Source organism: Perognathus longimembris, chromosome 24 (assembly GCF_023159225.1).
Source record: "Perognathus longimembris pacificus isolate PPM17 chromosome 24, ASM2315922v1, whole genome shotgun sequence".
In the NCBI taxonomy this organism is placed as follows: Eukaryota; Metazoa; Chordata; class Mammalia; order Rodentia; family Heteromyidae; genus Perognathus; species Perognathus longimembris.
In genome coordinates this window covers 2,273,508-2,296,032 of record NC_063184.1, presented here as the reverse complement: position 1 = coordinate 2,296,032, position 22,525 = coordinate 2,273,508, and the positions used below count along the sequence as shown (strand labels likewise).

Here is a 22,525-nt window from a genome sequence, read left to right as displayed (position 1 = left end):
GTGAAACTTTTGTCTCAAATAAACTCTTCAGAAAAGCTGGGCCCAGGCTGGGAATGTGGCTTAGTGGTGGAGTGCTTGCCTAGCCTGCATGAAGTCTAGGTTTGATTCCTCAGTACCACATGAACAGAAAAACCACAAAGTGGTGCTGTGGCTCAAGTGGTAGACTGCTAGTCTTGAGCAAAAGAAGCTCAGAAACAGCACCCAGGCCCTGAGTTCAAGCCCCAGGATAGGCAAAAAAAGAAAAAAAAAAGAGTAAAAGTAAAGTACTTTTTACAAAAAAAAAAAAAAGGAATTAATTCTTTAAACAAATAAAGTAAGTATAGTAGGCTAATATTAATACTTTGTCTTAATAGGAGTATAAAAACACATTTTCCAATTTTTTGGAGCAAACATTTTCAAAATATTCCACAATGTTCTCCTGGATTTCAGTGAGCTCCTTTCTCACCTCTAAAATGATCATTTGTGTTTTACTTTTGAAAATCTGGGTTTCTGAATGTTCAGTGAGTCCTTTTGTATTTATTCTATTACCAGCACAAAACAATACTCATCAATGGAGAGACAAAAAAGTATTATTCTGAAATATGACAAAGGTAAAAAACCAACCAACCAAAAAACTGCAAAGCATCTACTAAGAGCCAGGCTCCATTTTAGCCGCTGAAAGGCAGCTGTGAATAACTTCACTATTATTTTTTTAAGTTGAAGTCATCCTTTTCACCTTTCAGAAAAACTCAGACTGAAGGCTATTTTGAAATCTCCTTTCTAACAGTTGAAAGAACAACAAAGTACAGGGCAGTGACTGCAGCACCAGGTACACACCTGTCCCAAGCAGCACACGCTGAGTACTCTTCAATAGCTCTGACCTCGCCTGGCCGGGCCAGCAGCCAGAGATGCTTTTTCTGGCCTGATCTGGTCAGTAAAAGTTACACTTAAAAAATAGAAGGATAGAGCCTTCCTTCCTGAAGAATTCTGAATAAGTGCGCTCCCTTTCTTGAATGTCTTTAAAAATATGTCTCTGGGAGGCTGGGAATGTGGCTTAGTGGTGGAGTGCTTGCCTTGGATGCATGAAGCCCTGGGTTCGATTCCTCAGTACCCCATACACAGAAAAGGCCGGAAGTGGTGCTGTGGCTCAAGTGGTAGAGTGCTAGCCTTGAGCAAAAGATCTCAGGGACAGTTCCCAGGCCCTGAGTTTTGCCAGGACTGGCAAAAAAAAAGTCTCTGGCATATTAGGCTGGAAGAAGGTATTCTGAATGATGGTATGCTCTGTGATGTGAAATTCCTGATATGACAACTCAATGGAGAAACACACCAAGGCTTTCAAATTCTCTGAACACTTCCAGCTCTAAGATCATACTAAGATATTGTAGCTTCTTCATTAGAACAAGTTTTTTTAAAAAACCACAGAGTGAATGGCTCCCCCACCCCTTTTGAGAACATACTCAAGATCTTGGGCAAGTTTCTATACCTCTAACACCTGCAATATCTTTATGTGTGAAGATAAAAGTAATACTTGAATCAGAGGGGCATGCTATCATTACACATAAAAAAAATTCTCCCACGATTCTCTAAACAATTCAAGGGATTTCACCTGAAGTCTGCGTGTCCCAGATGAAGAGTATCTATCCATCCATCTAGCTATCTATCTGGGGTTATGGAACTCAGGATCTCAATCTACCATTAAACTACAAAATGTAGGTAATATATCTTATTTTATTCTATGTTTTTTATTTACTTTACTAAACTTTTAATTTATGAGCTGGAGATGAAAAATGGGGCCTCACCCATGTTCACAAATGCTCTACTACTGAGCTCTATTTCCTCCCTCTCTAGATGACTTTTCACAAGGGCTTCTTGGCCCCAGCAATGGGAAACCGGCATGAATTCCTGCCGTTTTCAGTCAACCGCTGACAGGATACACTGTGGAACCATTACTGAGAAGAAGTCATTACAAAAAAGCAATGGCTTTCTTCTTCTGATCTGCACATAAACGACTCAACATATTTCAGTACTTCACATGAATGTTATTCATCTAATCCTTTACGGGAGTGACAGGGTTGCAGTTTTCCAACACATATGGGGTCATATTCTATCCATTGTTCAAGTTAAATTTTGAAATCTAGCATAGAGAAACTTGTTCAGACCAAGGTACTAAACAAACACTTGCACAAATCAGGTCCTCTCAGCTCCTACACTCACTGAAAAGGATGCAGGGTGTGTTAGTAATTGTGAAAAATCATCTCAATATCTTTGTAATTCTTTACCTTATATACTTTAGTAAACCTTTCACATAAAAGACAGTTTGAGATTTTCAACTTAAGAGTATGATAGAGTGGGCAGAAGTGTTATGGATAGCTCTGTCACACACACAATCCTTCTAACCACAGACAATATCATCGATGGGGGAAAGAAGACTCTTTTCTTATTTCCACAAGAGCAAGAACTTGGAAATTTAATTTCATTTACATATTTTAAACACAAATTATTGGAGTAGAATTATCTAGAATTAAAATTAAGTTATTACAAATGTTTCAGAAAATGCAAAGTAGTAATTTCTGGTTCACGATTAGTGTTACTGTGTTATTGACATGACTGATTACAAATAAAAAGCTTTAAATACTCTTTTTTTTAAAAAAAAAAAAATCTACAGCCTGGCACTGGTCATTCACACCTATGATCCGAGCTATATAGGAGGCTGAGATCTAAGGCTTATGGCTGAAAGCCTCCCAAACAGACATATGTAGGCAGGACTCATCTCCAATGAGCCAACAAAAAGCCAGAAAGGGGGGGCTGGGGATATGGCCTAGTGGCAAGAGAGCTTGCCTCGTATACATGAGGCCCTGGGTTCGATTCCCCAGCACCACATATACAGAAAATGGCCAGAAGTGGCGCTGTGGCTCAAGTGGCAGTGTTAGCCTTGAGCAAAAGGAAGCCAGGGACAGTGCTCAGGCCCTGAGTCCAAGGCCCAGGACTGGCCAAAAAAAAAAAAAAAAAAAAGGCCAGAAAGGTGTGGCGCAAGTGGTAGAACACCAGAATAGAGAGAAAAAGCCAATCAAAAGCAAAAGGAAGCCCATGACCAGTTTTTGTACACACACACACACACACACACACACACACACACACACACACACACACACACGTCCATGAACAAAATGAGCCTGGGCCACAAGTGACAAGGCAGCAGAATTCACCAGTCTGAAAGAGCAGAAGGAGATGTTCAATGAAGGAAAAGTATAATAATTAGCAAAGTATTTTGACAACAGCAAAAGGTATACTGTGGTCAATGTAAAGCAGACCCCCCACTAGGAACAGATAAGAGGTTTTCTTTTTAAAACTTATTATAAAGGTGATGTACAGTGTGGTTACAGTTACGTAAGTAAGGTAATGAGTACATTTCTTTTTGAACAGTGTTACCCCTCCCTCATTTTCTTCCATTCTCCCTTCACTCTCCTTTCTCCCCAAGGTCTAAAGTTCATTTCTAGTGAGTACCGTTGTATTGGTTAACTCTTTGTCCTACTGTTTCTGTGATTCCCCTGTCCTTCCCTAAATCAGATAAACTTATACACAAGACAAAGGGTACAGAAATAAAACAGTGACAATACAGCATAAACGAAAGGAAAGAATAAAGTAACTGTAAACAATACATGATAAAAACCTCTTATTTCAATTTCTTGTTCATTTTGATGTTTCATTTTATATAGTCACCTGCACCTCGCTATTGAGCTATTGTGATCCTCTCCTAAGCATCTCACAGACATATTCTAGTTATTACAAATGAGGAAAACCATGCACTCTGTTTCTTTGAATCTGGCTTGCTTCACTTAATGTAACTTTTTCCATGTCTTTCCATTTCCTTATGAGTGCAATGTCATTCTTTCTGATGGAAGCACAGAATTCCACTGTGTATATATACCATATTTTCTTGAGCCATTCATCTACTGAGGGGCACCTGGGTTGGTCCCATATCTTAGCTATGGTAAATATTGCTGCAATGAACATGGTTGTGCTGGTAGCTATCGTGTGGCCTCGTTTGTGGTCATTTGGGTAAATGCCCAGGAGTGAGATTGCTTGCTCATAGGGAAGCTCTATGTTTAACATTTAAAGGAACTTCTATACTGCTTTCCAGGGTGGTTGAACAAGTTCACATTCCCAAAAACAGTGTAGTAGGGTTCCCTTTTGGCCACATCCTCACCAGCATCTGTTATTTTGAGTTTTCTTGATAATGGCCAGTCTAACTGTGGTGATGTGGAATTTCAATGCTGCTTGGTTTTTCATTTTGTTTATGGCCAGGGATGAACATCTCTGTCTACTACTGTCTATCCTTATTTTTTCTTTGTAGACGTCTCTAAGTCTTTAGCTCACTTATAGTGATGTTGACCCTCAAAATATTACAGGAAGGGGGCTGGGGATATGGCCTAGTGGCTAGAGTGCCTGCCTCATATTCATGAGGCCCTGGGTTCAATTCCCCAGCACCACATATACAGAAAATGGCCAGAAGTGGTGCTGTGGCTCAAGTGGCAGAGTGCTAGCCTTGAGCAAAAAGAAGCCAGGGACAGTGCTCAGGCTCTGAGTCCAAGCCCCAGAACTGGACAAAAAAAAAAATATTACAGGAAGGGATAAGAGAAACACTTGGGCTCTGTGGTACAGGTAGAAACTTCCTAAGTAAAGATCCAGAAACAAGTGAAGGAAAGGCTGGATAAATGGGGTTGCATTCAACTGCACAGTTTTTGCATGGTAAAGGGCCTAACTACCAGGATAAATAGAAAGCCCACAGATTGAGAGAAGATTTTTACTAGCTATATACCAGATAAGGGTCTTATATCTAAAATATACTTAGAGCTCAAAAAATTAATCACCCCTCAAAACAAATCCTCAAAGGAGGTTTTCTTAAGATAAACTTTCCTCCAGCTCTCAGGAAAAGTGTAAAGGGAGGGAGAAACTTCAGGTCTTCCACCAGTGACATGCTGGTAGCTATTTCAAGGGTGATGTACCATGAAACAGGTGGAGGACACTTGGAGAAACACGGAGGTGTCGAGGAAGATGAAAAAAATCCACAGGTATGAAATCATATGTGTCGGGTAATGCCAGGGAGACAGGTCCTGATCTCAAGAGTGCACAGAAAATTGTGGAAGATTTTTAGTCAGGTGGGAGTTAGGTTGGATTTCCTGTTGAGGAAAGTAAACAAGACTGGCTGCAGTGCAGAGGTAGTACAGGAAGGCAGGGCAGCTTCCAGAGAAGAAGTTAACACAGTCTTAGGGCACTAACTTAGAACATGAACAACATGAGTAACTTCAGGGTATGAACCTGGAAAAGAATCATTTAAGAGATACTTTTCAAACAAAAAGGCTCAGGATTTACCATTTCAGTAAAGAGCTGTGCCCAAGTGGCTCTAACCTGTAATGCAAGCTACTCAGGAGGCTGAAACATCAGGATTTTAATTCAAAACCAGGCTTTTAATGAGACTCTTTATATCCAATTAACTACCCAAAATCTGGAAGTGGAGCTGAGGCTCAAGTGGGAGAGTGCTAACACAAAAACTCAGAGAGAGTTCAAGCCCACGTATTGGCCCAAAGAAAGAAAAACACCCCCAAAGTAGGATTTCTTTTAAATAGTTTTGAACAGTACCTGCCAAGTTAAAATCTGAATCTTAAAAATATGCCACACTTCTCAACTGCTGCTATGCTTTTTAGACAACACTTCCTCTATGATTGATATTTATGATGAGTCAGTTCCCCTTCCAGTCAGAGTACTTTAGTGCTCTGCTTGAGGCTTCACAGAGATGGTTCAACACCACAGACATTTGCTGAATATCTACTATGTGCCAGGAAAAGGATTATGTACCAAGATTACCATGTTCTTTGTTCACTGAAGAATAATTATTTCAAAAAGGATTTCTGTATGTCAACATCTGAGCATGCATTGATATTCGCACAAATAAATCAGTAAGTCTGCAGGCTTTCTAATGGGATTGCTTAGCTCTGTAAGAACCCACAGCACTGTGCAAGAAAAGACTTGATGTAACTGACAGCAGGTGTCCAGGAAAAGAATACTGTGAGAAAAGCAGCATTGAGCACACGAGTGAAAAATGGAACAAAAACACTTGGGTGTGTACATGTGTGTGTGCATATACACAGCTCTCTTTTACTAGTACAGCTTTTTTATTTGAGAAAGAGAACTGTACCCCATCCACATATAATAATAATAATCCAGAGAGGGAAGATGGTGCCGCCACAGTAGGGAGGCACCGACTTGCTCCAACTAAATAGCGAGCTGGGAACTCCAGCACCCAAAACCCCATCAAGAACCCAGCAAAACCAGCAGCCAGAAGCAGTGGAGAAACGCAGGAAAACAAAAAGGAGCACAAAATAAGAGCCGAAAACCTACAAGGAGCCGGAGAATCTACGGGGCACCCACCAGCCGACCCTGGCCCAAACAGGGCCAGGCTGGGAAAGGGGACCCGGCGATTGGCAGACCGACTGCAGAAAACTCACACGGGGAGCGCAGAGTCCAGACAGCAGGGCTCAACGGACACCAGGGAGAGCGTGAACCAAGACACACGGCGATGGCGGTGACGAGAAGTTCAGGTCCACACCAGTAACGGTCGTAAGCAGCTGGGGAACCCAGCGGTGCAGAAGGGGAGAGCCGGGGACGCCACCACAACCCTTCGATACACCCAAAGGACCAACGGCAGCTCGGGAAACACACACAATCCTGGACCAGGGCCAGGGGACGGCTGGCAGTGCAAGCCCCACCCGAGGTGCCTGGACCTCCCGGACCTTTACAACTAAAAATCACAGGCGCGGGTGGGCAATACCAGCACAGCAGGGACACCTGGGCCTGATCACGCCCCCCACTCACAGCGGAGGTGCAGTCTGAGGGCACTAACCCGCGCCTGGATAGTTGATCCCACTGGGCCCCACACAGCGGACTTGCGGGAGGGCGCAAGCACAACCCAACAACCTGGGACTTGCCCTGGTAGGTGTACCCTGCTCAGGTGGACGGGGCCACAGCGGCAGCGCCCGTTGTAGTGGGCGCACAGCGCACAGGTGGGCGGGTCCCCAGGCGACAGCGCCTGCTCTGGTAGGCGTACCATGCTCAGGTGAGCAGGGCCACAGCAGCAGCGCCCGCTCTGGGAGGCACGCCTACACAGGAGGGCAGAGCTCTCCATCGGCCCGTGCCCACTAAGTTTGGCGCATTTCGCACAAGCGGGTGGGCCGCACACCAACAAGACCGGCCCCGGAGCGGTCCACATAGGAAGACGAACTGCCTGAGAGGTGAGCTCCGCTGACCAAGATACAGAGTGGAAAAAAGAACCAAAGAAGAGATACGCCTCCATGCCACGCTGAATTAGCGACCAGCAAACCCCAACAGGGGCACACTAGGGTCAGCACAGCACAGTGGCAGGACACTGTCCCATAGAGAAAGACACAGAACCTACTGGCCCCCAAGTGCAGGGAGAGTGACCACATCAGCAACAACCGAGAAGGTCAAGCTCACCCATTGGGAAGCAAGGTCCAACAACCACACCCAAACCCAGAGCCAGGACACCAGGGCACAAGGCTCCCACTGACGGACCAGCGGGAACCAGCACACAACCAAACCAGGGAAGCCACCCACAGATCTCCAGAAGCGCAAATCACAAAAAAAATAACACAGTTCATCAAAGGGCAAGCCAACTCGCCAGCTCCAAAAAGCAGCATGACTGAAGAGGAGATGGAGAATACAAAGGCAAATGAGGCCATGTTAACAGAAATGATGGAAAGCGTCAGAAACGAAATCAGAAAACAATTCCAGGAGTTTAGAGTGGAAGTCTTGAAGGACATCCAGGAAGCCAAGAAAGAAATGGAAGCAAAATGGATACAATGCAAACCTCCGTTAAAGAAGACCTTAACATCCTAAGAAGTGAAATGCATGAAAAAATAGATTTAAAATACAACTCTTTAAAGGAAGAAATTTCCACGATCAGAGCTGATCTGACAACCATAAATAGCTCTCTGACATCCATAAACTCCGCAATTGAATACACAGCACAAAGAATTGACCATATGGAATCCAGAATCTCTCTCTTGGACGATGAAGCAGCCAACGACAACCAGAAAATTACCACACTCCAAGAAACGGTGAAGCTTCAGGGCAGACTAATCCAGGAACTAATGGACAAAGACAAGAGATATAATCTGCACATAACTGGAATAGAAGAAGGAGCTGAGTACCAGAGCAGAAGGCTTCATCATATTTTCAATAAAGTTATTGCAGAAAACTTCCCCAATCTCACAAGGGACCCCATCCAGGTAACTGAAGCCTATAGGACACCTGGCAGGCCAGACCCCAGAAAAGCCACTCCAAGGAACATAATATTCAAGACTTCAGATCTCAAGAATAAAGAGCAAATTCTGAATGCAGCCAAAACGAAGAAAGAAATTTTCTACAATAGAAAGAGGATCTGAATAACAGCAGACCTCTCCACACAAACCTACCAAGTGCGAAGTGAGTGGAAGAACACCATCCAAGTTCTACAGGCCAACAATATGCAACCTAGGATTAAATATCCAGCGAAACTGGAGTTCACATTCGAAGGGAAAACCAGATCTTTCCATAGCAAAGAGGATCTAAAGCAGTATGTGAATAAAAAACCAGCCCTACAGCGAATTCTAAGAGGGGAATCCCACCCAACAGAGATCGTACAGGACACACAGACAGAAACAGAAACAGAAAGAGCAGCTCACTAAAGGCAAGGAAAAAAAAAAAGAGGAAAAAACAGCCCAACAAGAAAATGGAAGGAGAAAAAAACACTCTGATCCTTGATCTCTTTGAATATAAATGGTATAAACTCTCCAATAAAGAGAAGCAGACTGGCAGAATGGATTCCCAAACAAAAAGTTGGCATCTGTTGTCTACAAGAGACCCACCTTACAACAAGGGACAAAAACAGGCTCCGAATGAAAGGATGGAGCAAGATCTTCCAAGCAAACGCACCTACCAAAACGGCAGGTGTAGCCATTCTGATCTCAGACAAGCTGGACTTTTCATTAAAATCAACTCAAAAAGACAAAGAAGGACACTACATTTTAATACAAGGAAAAATCCAGAATCAAGACATCACGGTGATAAATGTATACTCACCGAACAAAAGAGGCCCTACATATGTCAAGCAAATTCTCACAGAATTACAGAACAAGATAGAGGCAAACACAATCATAGTGGGTGACTTTAATACCCCTCTCTCTCCAAGAGACAGATCCAACACCCAGAGGATTAGTAAGGGAGCTGAGGACCTAAATAACACCATTTCCCAAATGGATCTAACAGACCTATATAGAACCTTCCACCCTACAGAGACCCAATACACCTTCTTTTCAGCAGCCCATGGATCATATTCCAAAATAGACCACGTCATAGCCCACACAAAGAACCTCAGCAAATACAAAAGTACTGACGTCATCCCATGTATTATATCTGATCACAGTGGATTAAGGGTAACCCTCAATAACAACGGTTACCACAGAGGCTATACACATTTTTGGAGGCTAAACTCCACACTGTTATCCAACACATGGGCCACAGACCAAATTAAAGATGAAATCAACAAATCCATAAGCCACAATGACAATGAAAATACATCACAAAGAAACCTATGGGACACAGCTAAGGCAGTACTGAGGGGCAAGATCATTGCCCTCAGCACTCACATTAAAAGAATGGAAGCAGAGCAGGTGAATAACCTCACGATGAAACTAAAACAACTGGAGAAACAAGAAATGACCGAATCTAAAATGACTAGGAGGAGAGTGATCACAAAGATTAAAGAAGAGATTAATCTGATTGAAAATAGAAAGACCATTCAACAAATAAATAAGACTAAAAGCTGGTTCTTTGAGAAAATAAATAAAATTGACAGACTCCTCGCAAGACTTACAAAAAAAAAAAGAAGAGACTTATATATGTAAAATCAGGGACTCCACCGGAAAAATTACAAGTACACATGATATTCAAACAATCATAAGGAGCGATTTCCAGAACCTCTATTCAGTAAAAAACAGTAATTTTACAGAAATGGATCAATTCTTAGAGAAGTATAAACTGCCCAAACTGAACCAAGAAGAAATAAATCAACTAAATAAACCAATAACTTACAGTGAGATACAGGAGGTAATCAAGAAACTCCCAACAAAGAAAAGCCCAGGCCCAGATGGATTCACCAATGAATTCTACAAAACCTTTAGTGAGGAGCTAATACCAACAATCCTCAAACTCTTCCGCAAAATAGAAACGGAGGGAGAAATCCCAAACACATTCTATGAAGCTAATATCATACTTATTCCCAAGCCAGGCAAAGACCCAACAAAAAAACAGAACTACAGACCAATATCACTAATGAACACAGACGCAAAGCTCCTCAATAAAATATTAGCTAACAGGATCCAGAAACGGATCAAGAAAATCATACATCAAGACCAAGTAGGCTTCATCCCACAGTCACAAGGATGGTTCAACATCCGTAAATCAATCAACGTAATTCACCACATAAACAGATCTAAAATTAAGAATCACATTGTTATCTCAGTCGATGCCCAAAAAGCCTTTGACAAAATACAACATACATACCTATTAAAAGCTTAACCAAGGACATGATGGACCTATTTAATGAGAACTATAAAAATCTAATAAGGGAAATCAAAGAAGACACAAGGAGATGGAAAGACCTCCCATGCTCATGGGTAGGCAGAATCAATGTAGTGAAAATGGCCATATTGCCCAAATTGTTATACAAAGTCAATGCAATCCGTATCAAAATCCCAGACACATTCTTCACTGAAATACAGAAAGCAATCCATAAATTCATATGGAACAGCAAAAGACCTAGAATAGCCAAAGCAATTCTAGGCAAAAAAAGCAGTGCAGGAGGTATCACAATACCAGACTTCAAGCTCTACTACAGGGCCATCATAACAAAAACAACCTGGTATTGGTATAAAAACAGATCGGAAGACCAATGGATTAGAACTGAAGATCCAGAAATAAAACCGCACTCTTACAGTCAGCTGATATTTGACAAAGGAGCTAAAGACATACAATGGAATAAATACAGCCTCTTCAACTACTGGGGCTGGGAGAACTGGGCAGCCATATGCAGAAAACTCAAAGTAGACCCAAGCCTATCACCATGCACCAAGATCAACTCAAAATGGATCAAGGACCTCAATATCAGACCTGAATCCTTGAAACTACTGAAGGATAGAGTAGGAAAGACGCTAGAACTTATAGGCACAGGAAGGAACTTCCTGAATAGAGTCCCAGGGGCACAACAAATAGGGGAGAGACTCGACAAATGGGACTACTACAAATTAAAAAGTTTCTGCACAGCTAAGGACATAGCCACCAAAACAGAAAGACAGCCAACCATATGGGAAAGGATCTTTACCAGCACAGCAACAGACAAAGGCCTAATATCTGTCATCTACAGAGAACTCAAAAAACTAAGCCCCTCCAAGCCCAATAAACCAATTAGGAAATGGGCAAAGGAGCTACAGAGAGACTTCACAAGAGAAGAAATAAAAATGGCAAAGAAACACATGAGGAAATGTTCAACATCCCTGGTAGTAAAGGAAATGCAAATAAAAACAACCCTGAGATACCACTTCACCCCAGTTAGAATGGCCTACACTCTGAACTCAGGCAACAACAAATGCTGTAGGGGGTTCGGGGAAAGAGGAACCCTTCTCCATTGATGGTGGGAGTGCAAATTAGTACAACCACTTCGGAGAACAGTATGGAGGTTTCTCAAAAAGCTCAATATAGACCTACCCTATGACCCAGCCATACCACTCCTAGGCATCTATCCTAAACAGCAAGTCCCAAGATATCAAAAAGACATTTGTACTTCCATGTTTATTGCGGCACAATTCACAATAGCCAAAATATGGAAACAACCAAGATGACCCTCCACAGATGAATGGATCCAAAAAAGATGGTACCTATACACAATGGAATACTACATAGAGATTAGGAATCGTGAAATATCGTTATTTGCAGGGAAATGGTCAGAACTTGAACAAATAATGTTGAGCGAGACAAGCCTAGAACACAGAAAACAAAGGGGCATGATCTCCCTGATATATGACTGTTAAGAAAGGGAGACGGAGAGACAGTAGAGACCAGGTCTGTGAAACCAAAAACTGCTTGTCAAATGCTATTTCCCACAGGATTCGGGCAGCAACCCAACAGTATGTAACTAAAACCAAACAACTACTCAACATATAAAGGTCAAAAATCGACCTCTCAGTGGAATACAACAGCTCAAAAGCCATGTATGTATGTTCATATAAAACTACTGTCGACATATTGTCTAATATCGACATTACATTTAAAGCCCTAGGTGAATTTTCTTGGGCATGGCCACGTGGCTACTGTATATGTTCTTGATACACTGTATATTGTATATATGTCTACCTGACCTAGAGAAGGGAAAGAAAAACAGGGCGTAAGATATCACAAGAAATGTACACACTGCCCTACTATGTAAATGTCCCCTTTTTGCACAACACCTTGTCAAAAAAATTTGTGTTCAATTAATATATAAATTAAAAAAAAATAATCCTATACAGTCAGGAGGCAATCCAGAGGCTGTGGCAAGATGGCAGAAAACAGTCTGTATGTGAAATTACTATCAGCTTGGGCTTTTTATACCATGCAACTAATTTAATCTACTCAATGACCCCCCAAATGAGGTATTATCAGCAGTCCCACTTAATAACAACATCAAGGTATGGAAAGATTAAGTAACTTGTCTGAAGTCACACAGCTAGTAAGAGGTAGAAGCAGGACTGGAATTTTGTCTGTCCTGCTGTATACCACAGTACAACCTAGTGGATACCCACTGTCAAAAATAAAACAAAAATTACACTGCAAACAGAAGCTAGAATCTTTGCTTTGTAAATCACTAGGTAAGAACTTATAGCCAATCGTAAAACACCACTTCTTCTCAAGAGATTATGCACTGCATTACATTTGCATAACATTTCAGACCACCAGGTACCATGGATTGGTGGAAAGAGCCTAGCGGCATGAAGTATTTTCTGGAACAAATGAATTTTGTATTGTGACTATGGCAGAGGCTGAACCACTTTACACCTCTGCCATACCTCACACAATTCAGTTACCAGCTCTGTGACTTTGGTCAAATTTCTTAACAGGTATCCCAGCTTCTCGTTTGTAGGATCAGTATGGCAATAGTACTTACCTCAAAAAATACTGAATATTAATGGTACATTTATATCATGTTGAAGTATTTCAGGTGCCTTAGCTCATTGAAGGGGTGAGAACAAAAGTCTAAAGTGAATCAAGCAGAGAATTATGGCTGATAAAGCCACAGACATGAAAAAGACTGTCACTACCCATGGACAGAGAAGAAAGAAGAGGGGTTCTGGTGTACAGCCTTGAACCACAACCTTCTATGGCTTGGTAAAGGAGAAGAAATGTATGAGAAGTCAAGAGGGGATTAAGGGATTGTGTTATGTAAAACTTTATTTTTTCCTTTAGTAATAACATCTCTGGATTCAAGATATGCATGGAGCCATTCAAAATATACAATATATTTAACTATCCTTAAAGCTTGTATAAAAAATGATATTGTACCTAAATTAGTCAATAGTATATAAGTAATATATTTATAAGTTATAGCCATGAAGGAAGGGAATGAGCTTGGTATTGCCAATTTCCTCATTCCTGTTGACCTAAATGAGAATCCCGTTTATAAAACAGGGAAAATATTTTCACTTCTTGGTTGAAAGATAACACAGGAGCAAGAAGGAAAAAAAATCTAAGCTTATGATTCCAGAGAACTATTATATTAGTTACTTGCTCTATTGTCTCAAATTATTACTTCTGAAAGAATTAATCAGCAGGTCCTGCATCTACCCATAATCCTTGCCACACAAGAGGCAGGAGGCAAGAGACAGGAGAATTGGCTCAAGGACAAAGTTAGCCAAAACCTTAACTAGGGAGTGGAAAGAGGGGGGCAGAGAGAGGAATACATATCTATCTATCTACATATATAGATAGAGAGACAGACCTATATATTTATATAAACATAAGAGTTGCAGACTTGGCTCAAATCTGTGTTTGCCTAGAAAGAAGGGCAGGGAGAGACTTAATGGAAAAATACAGTGGCCTCAGTATTTCAGAATGCTTCAAGGCATATTTATGAGAAATGGCATATATGGACAAACAGATGGTATGAGACAGGCACACACTTCAACAACATTAAAATTATCTGACAAGAAAAAACATATCATGATTTTCTAAAGTTTGACAGTTATCAACAAGTATTTTAAATCTTGTATTTGGATATTCTCCATTTTGCTGTCCCCAACCCCAACCCCAAAACAGATCTTGCTACGAGGCCAAGGCTGGCCTTGAACTCACAATCCTCCTGCCTCATTCTCCTGAGTACTGGATTGCACACATGCATTATTATGTCTGCTACATTTTGTTGGGTTTTAGAATAAGGTGTAGAGAGTGGCTGTTTAAAAATAAAGTAGATATGTTAAGAAGAAGAAAAGAAAGCCCTGCCCTAGAAATGAGAAGCAGGTCTGGTCTATGATCTGTTTTGATAATTACTTAAGATTTCAACTACAAGCATTTTTTTCAGTCCTTAAATAAAAACCAGCACAATTTTAAGTGAATTATCATCATAATTAAGTATAAGACAATACAATTAGAATATTCAATGGTAAAGTTGCACAACTGATGTTTAAAGATTAAATAATAAAGTAAAAACCCCTTCAAATCTAATTTTTACAAAATATAATCTTTATTCTTAAAACAATATTCCCAAGTTATTTCTTCAGTTAAAAGTCTGAGAAGGGAGTACATATGATGCCCTCTGTTAAACCGGCACAGAGTTACCAAAACCTGACTCCAGTTATCAATAGAAGTTTCAGAGAACAAAAAGTAACAGTTACATACTAAATCTCTTCTTATGTTCCTGTGTCATTTTTACCAATAATTTCCAAGCAAACTGCCAGGGAGACGCTTCCACTTCAGACACAATGGATTTTTTTTCCTCCTGACTAAAAGTACTTCTCAACTGGATGCATGCAAAGTTAAAAAACGGAAGGAAAAGCAAATACAGAGCTGTCATTTTAAAAATTATATTCTTAAAAGGTTTAGAGGTATCATTTGTGGAACACAAAGAGATTTCCTTTTCAACGGCATTCCAGGATATCACTCCTTCCTGCCGAAAGTAGACAAGATTATACTTGTCTGGAATGTCACTCAAGTATTTATACAAAGGCAGTTTTTCAGAATCTTCTTATTGTGAACACAAAACAGGAAATACAGTAAGACTATCAGTATATGTCTGACACTGTTTAGTATAAACTATGTTTCTCCCTCAGTAAGCACTAAGTTAGCCTGCAAGTTAAGGTATAAATGAGACTATCGACAAACATATCCTAGTGGTTAACATTAAGCCAAGGGAAAGTTCTAGAAGAAAAATGGTAAGAATCTGGCAAACTACATTTTAGCTAGGGTTATGCTGTAAAACTCTAATAAAACCTTTTTGCCAAATCCACAAGACATTCTTTAAGACATAAACACTAATCAGTAAGTTAACTTAATTTCTGAGGCACATAAACAAATGTCTTGGTAAATTGACTACCCATCCAAAAAAAAAAATCCCATGAAACAAATAATGCATCTTACATTCTAACAAGCAAAATATCATTTTTTTCACTTAACAAGAAAACCAAACTTACTAGAGGTAGCTATATTTTAATACAGCTCCATAATCCTACCAACCGAAGACTTTGATATTCACTTGCAAATAGATTATAAAATGCAGCTAGTGTCCTAAGTAGAATATTATAGAAATAAAATTTTTAGTTTTCATAAGCTAGTAGAATGAACTTTGGTTTGACTGCCCTCTGGTGTTACAAAATTTTTATGACTGTACTAACATTAAATATTAACAAAATTTACATAGTATGAACAACATTTAGGCAGTTAAGTCTTTCACTCAACAAGCAAACATTCATGAGACATCTGTTATCGGAAATTTATCAAAAATCATTTGATATCTTTCACTTCAAGACATATACACAGGGGAAAAAATGCAGATGACTAGTTAAAATCATGAAGTAAACTAAATGGCACAGAAGCTAGAGAAAAGGTACTTGTAGAACCAAATTAGTAAAAAGTGAAAAACAAAAAACCTTGTAAAAACAAAAATTTAAGCTGGGCCCTGGTTGTTCATGCCTATAATCCTAGCTGTTCTGGAGGCTGAGATATGAGAATCTAGGTTCAACACCAGCCCAGGCAGGAAAGTCCTTGAGGTAAAAAAGCTCAGGGCCAACTCCCAGGCCCTGAGTTCAAATCCTAAGATAGACACCAAAAATAAACAAATATTTTTATGGAAAAACTTAAAACTGAGGACAAGTAAGGAAAATGGTCTTATCACATATACCCTCTTATGGGTAAAGCCTTTAATCGTTTTATTCTTTATTTGTATTATCTTTAAGTTATACAAATGAGTTGCCATTTAACAAAGCAGTTTATGAATACAATGTCACCCCTTTTCAACATTCTCACTAGCCCTCCCCTACCCAAACATACCCTCATCTTCTTAATTTTGTAGGATATACAGTGGATTCTTGACAGCATTCTCCCCTTTGTTTGTCCATCCTTTTCCCCCTGACCTCATCCCACCCCTTTCAAATACCCACTTCATGGTGTTTGGCTGAACTTTGATTTTGGCTTTCTAAGGAATTACACTGTTTGAGTTCTCCCTTGAATCCACCATACTTCAGTTTATACATTTGTATATACTTGCATACTACTGAAGCTATTTACTTATAAATTTATAAGCTACACCTATCTTCCACATATAAAGGAAAACATGGATCTCACTGGGCCTGACTTAATTTCACTTAATTTTTTTCCATTTCTTTACAAATGGTACAATATCATTCTAATAGATGGATATAATTCCATTGTGTGTATATGTATACACACATATACATACACACATATATACATACATATGTACACATATATACATATACATGTATGTGTTATATATACACATATATGTATATGTATATGTATATGTATATGTATATGTATATGTATATGTATATGTATATATATGCACATGTTCTTGATCCATTTGTCCACTAAGGGACATCTGGGCTGATTCCATATATCTTAGCTATGGTGAATAGTGCTGCAATACACATGGTTGTGCTGGTGGTTTTACTGTATCCTTGTTCTTTTTGAATTGCTGGATCACAGGGTAGTTCTATGTTTAATTTTTTGAGGAACCACCACACTGCTTTCCAGAGTGGTTGAACAAGTTTACATTCCCTTCCGGCTACATCCCCACCAGCATCTGTTATTATTTTCTTCACAACAGCTATGGCCAGAGATGTTGAGCATTTCTTCATGTGTCTATGGCTCTTTTTACTTCTTCTGAGAAGACTCTTTAGCCTATTTACTAATTGGGTTATTATGTCTTAGTTGAATGGAGATGAGATTGTTAGAAAACTAACAACAGTAAACACCAGCAGACCCAGTTGTTAGCTAGCCTAAAAGAGTAGATGACGGGGGGGGGGGGGGGGTCACTGGCATGAGGTAACAAGTTCTTGTGGTCACTTATGTATCATCCTGACTTGGTTGACAGTCTTTCAGAAAGAGTACTATGAAAAGAGTGAATATAGAATGTAGAAGAGAGAGAATGGTGGTTGAGAAACCAGTTAAGAAGCAAAGAACTGATTCAGAACAGCAACAGAAGCAGAAAGATAAAATGGGGGGGGGGGGGAAGGAAGAAAGTGTGGTTCAAGTGGTGGAGTAACAGCCTTGAGTGAAAAAGCCAAATAAGAAACCTGAGTTCAAACCCAATGCTAACACAAAAATAGGGAGGGAGGGAGGGAGGGAGGACTTTTAGCCAGCAGTTCATACAAAATGATCCCATATCACTATTCTCTCTAAAGGAAGTAAAATTGATATTTGAAAAATGGTAAAAAAAAAAAAAAGGAAGAAAGAAAGAAAGAAAGAAAGAAAGAAAGAAAGAAAGAGAGAATGGAAAGGAAGAAAGAAAAGTTTCACAAAATTTAAGTGGGACTCATAAGCAAATATAAACTACTGAAAATATCAAGAGCTAGGTATGGTGGTGCACACCTGAAATTCAGCACTTAGAAGAAAGCAGAGGAATGGCAAGTTTGAGGGCAACCGGGCATTTGTACACATTTAAGCATATATAGACACTGAAATCATCTCCTTCAATATAACCATGTTGGCAGATTACCAACATCACAGATTCTAAAAATAACTCAGAAGACTAAACTTCTGCCTAAATTTTAATTCTAATGATCTGAGGTATATAGAAAACAAAAATTAAAGAGTTTAGCTCCATAAGATTTTTGTTTTTCTTTATCTCTTATCTTATAGAGGAACAGTATAATTTATTTGTGGTAATTTATATAAAGTGAATATCAATATCCTCCTAATTAAACTTAATACTTCCCCAAACCAAGAAGAATCTTTCATTCAAAAAGAGAGTTTACAGGGGCTGGGGATATGGCCTAGTGGCAAGAGTGCTTGCCTCGTATACATGAGGCCCTGGGTTCGATTCCCCAGCACCACATATACAGAAAATGGCCAGAAGTGGCGCTGTGGCTCAAGTGGCAGAGTGCTAGCCTTGAGCAAGAAGAAGCCAGGGACAGTGCTCAGGCCCTGAGTCCAAGCCCCAGGACGGGCCAAAAAAAAAAAAAAAAGAGAGTTTACATGTTCATTGCTACACTATTCACCATAGCCAAGGGTATGGAAATAGTTCAGATGCCCCTCAATGGACAAATATTGTACACGCATATATACAATAGAATTTTACTTATCTATTAGAAAGAATATTACACCATTTGCAAAGAAATGGACTCAGGAAAAAATTATGTTAAGTCAAGTAAGTCAGGGCCACAGAGACAAAGAACACGTTTCCTCTCAGAGGGGGGAAGCTAAAACTGACAAGTGTAAAAGTAAGCACATAGGCGCTTGTGTGTAAGTGCACACAAATGTACTCATCCAAGTGTAGTGTTTGCAGGGAAGAATTCAAAGCGTGTAATTCCTTAGAAAAACGAATGCAAAGCCCAACAAAATCTTCCATTCTTTCCTGCTGCATAATCTATTATAAAAGTTCAATCAGAGATGAAAAAAAGTAGGAACTGAAGGCATTCAATAAAGTTGTAGAATTTAAACATAGTATTGAAACTGAAATCTCTGAGTCTTTCCACCTGAAAGTCTGATCCTAGCACCAGTCTTTATAATCCTTTCTTCCCAGAAATGCTAATTCCTTCAAAGCTCTGCAGTTCTTCAGGTTTTCATTACATAAAAAGCTAAATGAGTTCTCATCATTATCCTATTAAACATAAAATCCAGAGGGAATCCAAAATTTTAGGTGTCTCTGCTACCAGAGAATGTCCAATTCTATGCACAATCAGAATACAAGTGTCCGTGGGTTGTGTGCACTTAAATTACAATAAAACATTATTAATAGTTTCAAAAAAGGAAAACAATTCATTCTTCCCGAACTAAATACTTGAAAACATAAAAATAAAGTAAATCTTAATACCACGTATAATCTCAGTGCCTTTGGTGGTTAATTCATATAATACAAATGTTCTCTGGATAATCCATTTATGCACAATACTTTTATTTAATGTTAATTTGTTTTAAACAAGCAGAGAAAAGCGGGACACCAGTGACTCATGCATGCAATCTGAGCTGCTCTGGAAGGTTAGAACAAAAGGATTACAGTTTGAAGTCCAGCTAGGCAGAAAAGTTCACAAAACCCTTTCTCTATTCACAGCTGGAAGCATCAGCACCGGCCTGTCATTCCGAGCTTTGTGGAAGGGGGAGAACAGCAGGGTCGATGGAGGAAAGCTGGACACTGGCACACAGCAGCGATCCCAGCACGGATGGGAAGCCCAAAATAAGCCAAGCGGGTGAGCGCACAGGTGGAAAATGACAAATGAAAAACAGATGGGGGTGTGACTTGGCGCTACCAAGGGCGAGGCTCTGAACTCAAGCCCCCAAACTGCACAAAATAAATCAACAAGCAAGTTTTAATGACTATTTGTATGTTTTAATATGGTTACATAAGGCCTATAAATAGAAGGGCAAAGTGAAAGAACTATCAGATTCACAGTGGAAACTTTACTCATTTCTTTTTTCTGGTGGTAATGGGACTTTTAACTTGGGTTCTTAAACTTTCTCAACAGGTGTTCCGCCACTCATCTAGCCCCTTTTTGTATTAGATATTTTCAAGACAGTCTTTATGCACAGGCTGGACTAAACTGTAATACTGTGTGCTCACAGGCTACTTTGATAACAGGCCTTGGGCCATCCAGACCTTTTGCTTTCCTTATAGTCTGGGATGGCAGGCATATGCCACTTCACCTAGCCTGAGCAGTCTCATGCCTGAACTGGCCTTGAACTTGCAACTTCAGAGAGCTGCCTTTACACTCACTAGAAGTATGAGCTTGAGCAGCTAGGCCCAGCTTGGAAGCTTTCTTTTGGAATGAGAAATAAGCGTTTTTCATAGGAATTAGCAAATTATTTCTTCTGTATACTTCTTTGATTATTCAACTGCATGCTTAAACTACTAAAATTTTTAAATGACAGTGTAAAGTGTATAAAATGTAAATTTTTCTAAATGATACATGGAAACAAGTTATAGTCATCTTGGTATGATATCATGGCAGTGAACGTGATTTTGGCATACATATGACCAGTAAGTTATTTAGAGGTAAGAAACTCCTCCTCAACAGTACTACCTGTATTATTACTTCTTCAAACGTAGCAAGATGTTTAACTGTGCTGAACCCCAACCTTATCATTTTCAAAATAGAAATAAAATTCAGGGGTTGTTAGGAGAAGTATAGATAATAGGTACAGTATATAGTGCCTGGCACAATGAACATGCTCAGAAGTCATTCTTCCTGTCTTAGAGTACTGTTTCTGAATTATTCTGATTCTTGCCATGCATTCAGTCTTGTATTATACCTTTTGTTTAAAATCGAACACCTAAGGAAACAGTAAGAAACTGCATATAAATTCCCTGTAGATCTTTAATATTCAATATGCACATTTGGTTGTGTTTACATTTCTTCTTGTTTTCCATGAAGAAAATTCTTGCTGCACATGAGAATGTTTGGCTTTTCTCCCGTCTGAAAGAACACAGGTTTAGGCAACTAATGTGAATGTGAAATATCAACTCACGGAAATTTGGCCACAGAACTCTGCTTTCCTTCCAAATTTCACAACTATTTAAGCAGGGCAGTCAACTAGCACCAAAATATAGTCAAGAATATAACTGAAAGAAGTTTGATGAGAAACTGTTCTTATTTAATGGTGATTACATACACTCTCATCCCCCTCACTTCCTGGCGACTATCAAAGTAGGTAACTAATCTTGGGGTGCATTTTTCCAATTCAATAAACATTTCTGAGCAACACAAATCATTCTGTACTATAGACAGCCCCTAAGAAAAAAACTACAAGTAGAGTAAGAAAATAAAAAACATTATTTTTTTTCTAAAAATAAATAAAATAAATCACAAAGATATGCAATTTAGCTCAAGAAAATCCAACTCAGCAAAATTACAGTTAAGAGCACTGTGAAAAATCTGATGCTTTCTAAATTCAGTAATCAGAAAAATGTGGAACGTGGGTGTCTTTTTTCTCTTTCTTTTTTTTTTGCTAGTACTTAAGCTTGAACTCAGGGCCTGGGCACTGTCCCTGAGCTCTGCCACTGAGGTACACTTTGAACTCCACTTCTGGTTTTTCTGGTGGTTCATTGCAGCTAAGAGTCTCACAGACTTTCCTGCCTGGGCTAGATTCAAAATAGAATCCTTAGATCTCAGCCTCCTGAGTAGCTAGAATTACAGGTGTGAGCCATCAGCATCCAGCTTTCTTTTATTTGATAGTACTTTTTTTCTTAAGTGTATTTTTTTCTTGTCGGTCATGGGGTTTGAACTCAGGGCCTGGGTAATGTCCCTGAGCACTTTCACTCAAGGCTAGCTCTCTACCACTTTGAGCCACAGCTCCACTTCTGGTTTTCTGGTGGTTAACTGGGAGATAAGAATCTTGCAGACTTTCTGGCCAGGCTGGCTCCGAACTGCGATCCTCAGATCTCAGCCAGGAGGCTGAGTCACTAGAATTACAGGCGTGAGCCACCAGTGCCCAGCAAGTACACTTTTAATGGTCAAATTTAATGAGCTATGCTTTACACACTGCAAAATGTACTTCTCTTTGTACAGCTAGAAAAAGGACTTAGGATCTAAAAAATATATCTGTTCCTGAACAATCACTACACAAGATATAGACTATTTCTATTATCCCCAATTGATCATTATGCCGCTGTGTGGTCAATTTTCTTAGGTTCCAAACCTGACTCTATACTGCTTTCTCAAAACTTGGAATCAGTAAGTACTGTGTCAGGCTTCTTTTACTTAGCCTAGAAATTCTGAGATTCATCCAA

At 39.7% G+C, this 22,525-nt stretch overlaps 1 protein-coding gene across 2 annotated transcripts in view; it reads right to left on the bottom strand.

The window, feature by feature from the left end:
- The window catches only part of Spata5 (spermatogenesis associated 5), a 141,350-nt gene that overhangs the window by 33,024 nt on the left and 85,801 nt on the right, over window positions 1–22,525 (bottom strand). The gene's annotated exons all lie outside the window — the stretch shown is intronic.